At 45.6% G+C, this 5,671-nt stretch overlaps 1 long non-coding RNA gene across 1 annotated transcript; it reads right to left on the bottom strand.

The window, feature by feature from the left end:
• Positions 1–3,157: 3,157 nt before the first annotated feature.
• Positions 3,158–4,963, bottom strand: LOC133208124 (uncharacterized). The gene is made up of 2 exons (XR_009724252.1): positions 4,543–4,963; positions 3,158–3,428 (listed from the first exon to the last, which is right to left on the bottom strand). It is a non-coding gene; the product is annotated as an uncharacterized LOC133208124 (long non-coding RNA).
• Positions 4,964–5,671: the final 708 nt, after the last annotated feature.

Genomic DNA, 5,671 nt, shown 5'->3' on the forward strand with positions numbered 1-5,671 from the left:
TAAATCATGATTTGGAATCAAACATTGCAGTTGGCACTGTTTTCTGCAATGAGACAAAATGAAATCTTGGATACGAATATTCCTACACATAGAAAAGTCTGAATCTTTAAATGTGTGACTTCTCCTAGATTTACACAGCACCTTTCCTCAGGACATCACTGTTGTTTAACCCAGTTAGTTGCCAGCACCTATAATAAATGCTTGGAGCAATGTAGAGATATTCCAGCTGCACCAGCCAATAAGCCGGCTTCATTTGGAGCTTGGCTCAGATGCCTCTATACAAATGCCCATAGCATGGGGAACAAACAAGAGGAATTAGAGATGTGTGCACCTCTATGGGGGTATGATATAATAGGCATTGCAGAAACATGGTGGGATGGCTCCTATGACTGGAGTGTTGGAACGGAAGGTTACAGGCTTTTTAGAAAAGAGAGGCCTGGCAGGCGTGGAGGCCCTTTATGTTAGGGATAGGCTGGAGAGTATCGAGCTCTGTCTGTGGATGGGAGAGCAGTTAACAAAGAGTTTGTGGGCCTGGGTTAAAGGGAAAACAGCGATGGGAGACATTCCTGTGGGGATCTGTTACAGACCGCCTGATCAAGAGGAATCTGCGGATGAAACACTCCATAGGCAGATAGGAAAAGCCTCACGCTCACAGGCCCTCGTTCCCATGGGTGACTTCAACCACTGTGACAGCTGTTGGAATGACGGTATGGCCCGGCACAAGCAATCCAGGAGGTTCCTCGATTGTGTGGAAGACAACTTCCTTCTGCAAGTAATAGAGGAACCTACAAGGAGAGGTGCCATGCTTGACCTTGTGCTCACCAACAGGGAAGGGCTCATTGGAAATGTGGCACTCCAGGGCAGCCTTGGATGCAGCGATCACGAGATGGTTGAATTTGAGATCCTTAGGACAGAATAGCGTGCAGCAAACTCACTGGCCTGGACTTCAAGAGAGCAGACTTTGGCCTCTTCAGGAACCTCCTTAGTAAGGTTCCATGGGATATAGCCCTAAAGGGCAGGGGGGGCCCAAGACTCTTGGTTGGTCTTCAAAGATCACCTGCTACAAGCTCAGGAGTGTTTCATCCCAACTAGAAGGAAGTGCAGCAGGAGGGCCAGGAGACCTCCTTGGATGGATAAGGAGCTGCTGAGAAAAATTCAAATGAAAAAAGAGTCTTATAGAAAGTGGAAGCAAGGACAGGTAGCCTGGGAAGAGTACAGGGATGTTGTTCAGGAAGGTAGGGACCAGGTTAGGAAAGCTAAGGCCCAGTTAGAATCAAACTTGGCTAGGGATATTAAGGATAACAGGAAGGGATTCTACAGATACATAGCAAATAAAAAACAGACTAGGGAGAATGTAGGCCCTTCAGGAAGCTCTCAGGTGAACTAGCTACACAGGATTTGGAAAAGGCTGAGGTTCTGAATGACTTCTTTGCCTCGACCTTCACTGGCAAAGGCTCTAACCACACCACCCAAGTCTTGGAAGGCAGATGCAAGGACTGTTAGAATGAAGACCTTGGGCCCACTGTAGGAGAGGAACTGGTTCAAGACCATCTTAAAATTCTGAATGTGCACAAGTCCATGGGTCCTGATGAAATCCATCCGTGGGTCCTGAAGGAGCTGGCGAATGAAGCTGCTAAGCCTCTGGCCATCATATTTGAAAAAATCATGGCAGTCAGGTGAAGTTCCCGACAACTTGAAAAAGGGAAATATAACCCCCATTTTCAAGAAGGGGAAAATGGATGACCCAGGGAATTACAAACCAGTCAGTCTCACCTCTGTGCCTGGCAAAATCTTGGAGCAGATTCTCCTGGAAGGCATGCTAAGGCACATGAAAATCAACAAGGTGGTTGGTGAAAGCCAGCTTGGCTTCACTAAGGGGAAATCCTGCCTGACCAATTTGGTGGCCTTCTATGATGGGGCTACAGAACTGATGGACATGGGTAGAGCAGTTGATGTCATCTCCCTGGATTTGTGTAAAGCGTTTGACACTGTCCCACATGATATCCTTGTCTCTAAATTGGAGAGACATCAATTTGATGAATGGACCACTTGGTGGATAAAGACCTGGCTGGATGGCTGCACACAAAGAGTTGTGGTCAATGTCTCAATGTCCAGCTGGAGACCAGTAACGAGTGGTGTCCCTTAGGGACTGGTGTTGGGACCAGTTTTGTTTAGCATCTTCATTGCTGACATGGACAGTGGGATTGAGTGCGCCCTCAGCAAGTTTGCCGATGACACCAAGCTGTGTGGTTCAGTTGATATGCTGGAGGGAAGGAATGCCATCCAGAGGGACCTTGACATGCTTGTCAGGTGGGCTGATGCCAACCTCGTGAAGTTCAACCATTCCAAGTGCAAGGTCCTACACCTGGGTCAGGGCAATCCCAGGCACAGCTACAGGCTGGGCAGAGAAGAGATTCAGAGCAGCCCAAGGAGAAGGACTTGGGGGTGCTGGTCGATGAGAAAATGAGCATGAGCCGGCAGTGTGCACTTGCAGCCCAGAAAGCCAACTGTGTCCTGGGCTGCATCAAAAGGAGTGTGACCAGCAGGTCAAAGGAGGTGATCCTGCCCCTCTACTCTGCTCTCGTGAGACCTCACTTGGAGTATTGTGTGCAGTTCTGGTGTCCTCAACATAAAAAGGACATGGATGTGTTGGAACAAGTTCACAGGAGGGCCACGAGGATGATCAGGGGACTGGAGCACCTCCCATACGAAGATCGGCTGAGAAAGTTGGGGCTGTTCAGCCTGGAGAAGAGAAGGCTGCGTGGAGACCTCATAGCAGCCTTCCAGGATCTGAAGGGGGCCTATAAGGATGCTGGGGATAGACTCTTCTTTAGGGACTGTAGTGATAGTACAAGGTGTAATGGGTTAAAAGTTAAAACAGGGGAAGTTTGGATTGGATATAAGGAGGAAATTCTTTCCTGTTAGGGTGGTGAGGCAGTGGAATAGGTTGCCCAAGGAGGCTGTGAATGTTCCATCCCTGACGGTGTTCAAGGCCAGGTTGGATGAGGCCTTGGGTGATATGGTTTAGAGTGAGGTGTCCCTGCCCATGGCAGGGGGGTTGGAACTTGATGATCTTTAGGTCCTTTCCAACCCTAACTATTCTATGATTCTATGACTGATGGCAACTCCAAAGCACCACAGTGTGGAAGAAGCCTGCAGGAAGGGAAACTGAGGCAAGTTAATTTAAAAGCTAAATAAGTCAGGAAAAGGAGCCTTTAGTGACTCAAATTCTCTCTCACTGCAGAAGACAGGGAGAATACAAGATCTGCTTAATTTCTTCATCAAGCCCACTATGTTCTCGGAGTTCATGCTAACTACCGATTGATTCCAATCATCATTTTCACGTTTAAAAGAGGTGATGAAGATGACAACTCACAGAAATCACTCCCTTAGACTCTTCACTTTTACCAGATGAAATATTTTCCAACCTGAAGTAACAAAAAGGAGAGGGGAAAAATTAAATAAAAGGTGTATTATTTCAATTTTTTGAAAGAGGTAAAAAAAGAAAGCTACAGATCTTCTTTGAATCCCACCCTGTATTTCATATTTCTTCAGTGAGGCTCGCATTCCTTTATTCAGATTCCAAAAGCAGAGATAATTTGTTCCAAATGTTTTCAGAGCAATCAGCAACATCAACTTGCATTCTTTCCAGGGCTGGGAAAAAACTCTGAAATCTTCTAAACACTAATGGAGGAGTAAGCAAGGGAGAGAAATGGGGGAGAAGGAAAGATGGGAGACAGTGAGAAAATAAATTGAAGGAAAAGAAGGAGCAGAGGAAAGAAAAAGAACAGAAAGGAGTAGGCTGATGATCTATTTGCTTATATTGTTACAGTTATGAATCCTTGAGTCGATCTGGAGAGACTTACCACTTGCCAGCAGCATATTTCCATCGGCAAGGTAGCAAGCAGTTCTTAGCATGATACTATGTAGCAGAATATGATTGAAATATAGGTCATAAAATTATGTATTTATTACAAGACTGTTGTTGAGATTTTTTGCAGGGAAGCTGAACATATAACTCCCTGTGTGTTGTATGCCTATTTTGTCTGCTAGAGATCTTTACTGAGCTACTCATCAGTCATTGTGCAGTCTTAGAAGTCTGGACAGATGTTACTAGTGCAAATAAAGACAAAAATGCTGCAATTTGTCTTCCATACAAGCCACAGGGCTATTGAATGGCTGCCTTTAAGACGCAATGTGGTCTGCAAGCTGCCTCTGAGAGCAGAGGGCTCGCGGCGTGCTGCCTGGTTCGCCGCTGGCTCTCTGTGTGGCCTTTGACAGCTCATTTAATCCCTGGCTTCCCAAACCTATAAAGTAGGAACAGTAATTCTTGCAGTGTTACAACAGTAGGGATTCATCCTGTGCAGCTGTGATCCTTGCCAGGTACAGGTCACCACCATGCCATTTACTTATGGAGCTGAAGAGCCAGCCAGCAATATGCCAAGTGGCACCAGTCTGCTAGTGACTACTTAAAGTCCATGCTCTCTTCACCTTCCTACAAGCTCAAACACCACAACAAATCCAACAGAGAGACAAACTTACCCTCCTCGTGTTTCTGAACTGCAGACTTTTCTCCAAACCTCCAAAAGATCAAATATCTGCTCCTTCTTTCCTTGGCCTCTGCCTACCCTTCCAAGCTGGGCATGGAGCCATACTCATGTTCCTTCCCCACATGATGGTTCCCACTAATACAGCCCCACATCCCAGTCGACATGCCTGTGAGCATAGCTCCTTATTGCCAGCAAATGTACAGCAAATGATTGGCGGTTAGTATTTAATGGGCAGGTATTAACTCTTGAGCTTTCAAAAGCTCTAATTAAGCCTGGCTTCCATTTGAAATCCACCCAAAGTGGGAGAGTAGGGCATTTGTTTTTACACAGCTGAGGAATGTGCCTTTAACTATCTCAGGAAGGAAAAAGAAATGAAAACCACTTGGAAAGCTGGTAAACTCAACCACCTGTACTCCTTCAGCCTACTGGAAAGTTCCTCTCCCCACTGTAAACCAGTGAGCAGCTACGAGAGATGGCTGGTGTAAAACTTGTGTTTAATACAATGCCCATTGGAAAAAACCGCAGAGCTTGGAGAGGTTTTGTCACTCTTCACCCAGGGCCAGGAAATTTAACCACTCTGCTCTTGTGTACCGTAACATGCCTTTGCCTCTTCATTCCTGCTTCCAAGAGGTCCAGATCCCAAATAAGACATCTAGAGGAAGCTGGGCAAACTCGACTCTGTCTGACTAACTGTTTGGACAGGTTTGCTTTAATCATAAACAATATAGTAAATTAATGCTAGCCATGCTGAATTGTTTTAATGCCCACATGCTTTCTGCTCCATGCCCAGAATAGTGCTGTTTTGTCTTCTGCCAATTACACTGGCCTCTAGGACATTCTCCTGCAGCTTGGAGAAATATATGTTTAGAGAGGTGCTAAAGGGACCCCAAATTTAGTGGTCTGGAAAAGACCAGACTAATTTCAGAGCATGAGTGAGCCTGGGGACTGGTGCATGTGAATGAGGTGTGAGCTTGCAAGACTTTTCTAGCACCAAGACCAAAACTGTGCAGTTAGTTAGAAAAGTTTTACACTTAAAATATAAAATAAAGCCTAGAAATTGTATGAAAATTAGGAGGTTTTAATGAAAAAATAATAGATTGAAAACAAGAAGAAAAGACTTT

Source organism: Neopsephotus bourkii, unplaced genomic scaffold (assembly GCF_033783945.1).
Source record: "Neopsephotus bourkii isolate Nb327-2 ecotype Australia unplaced genomic scaffold, CSIRO-AGI_Nbou_v1 NB_238, whole genome shotgun sequence".
NCBI classification, from domain to species: domain Eukaryota; kingdom Metazoa; phylum Chordata; class Aves; order Psittaciformes; family Psittacidae; genus Neopsephotus; species Neopsephotus bourkii.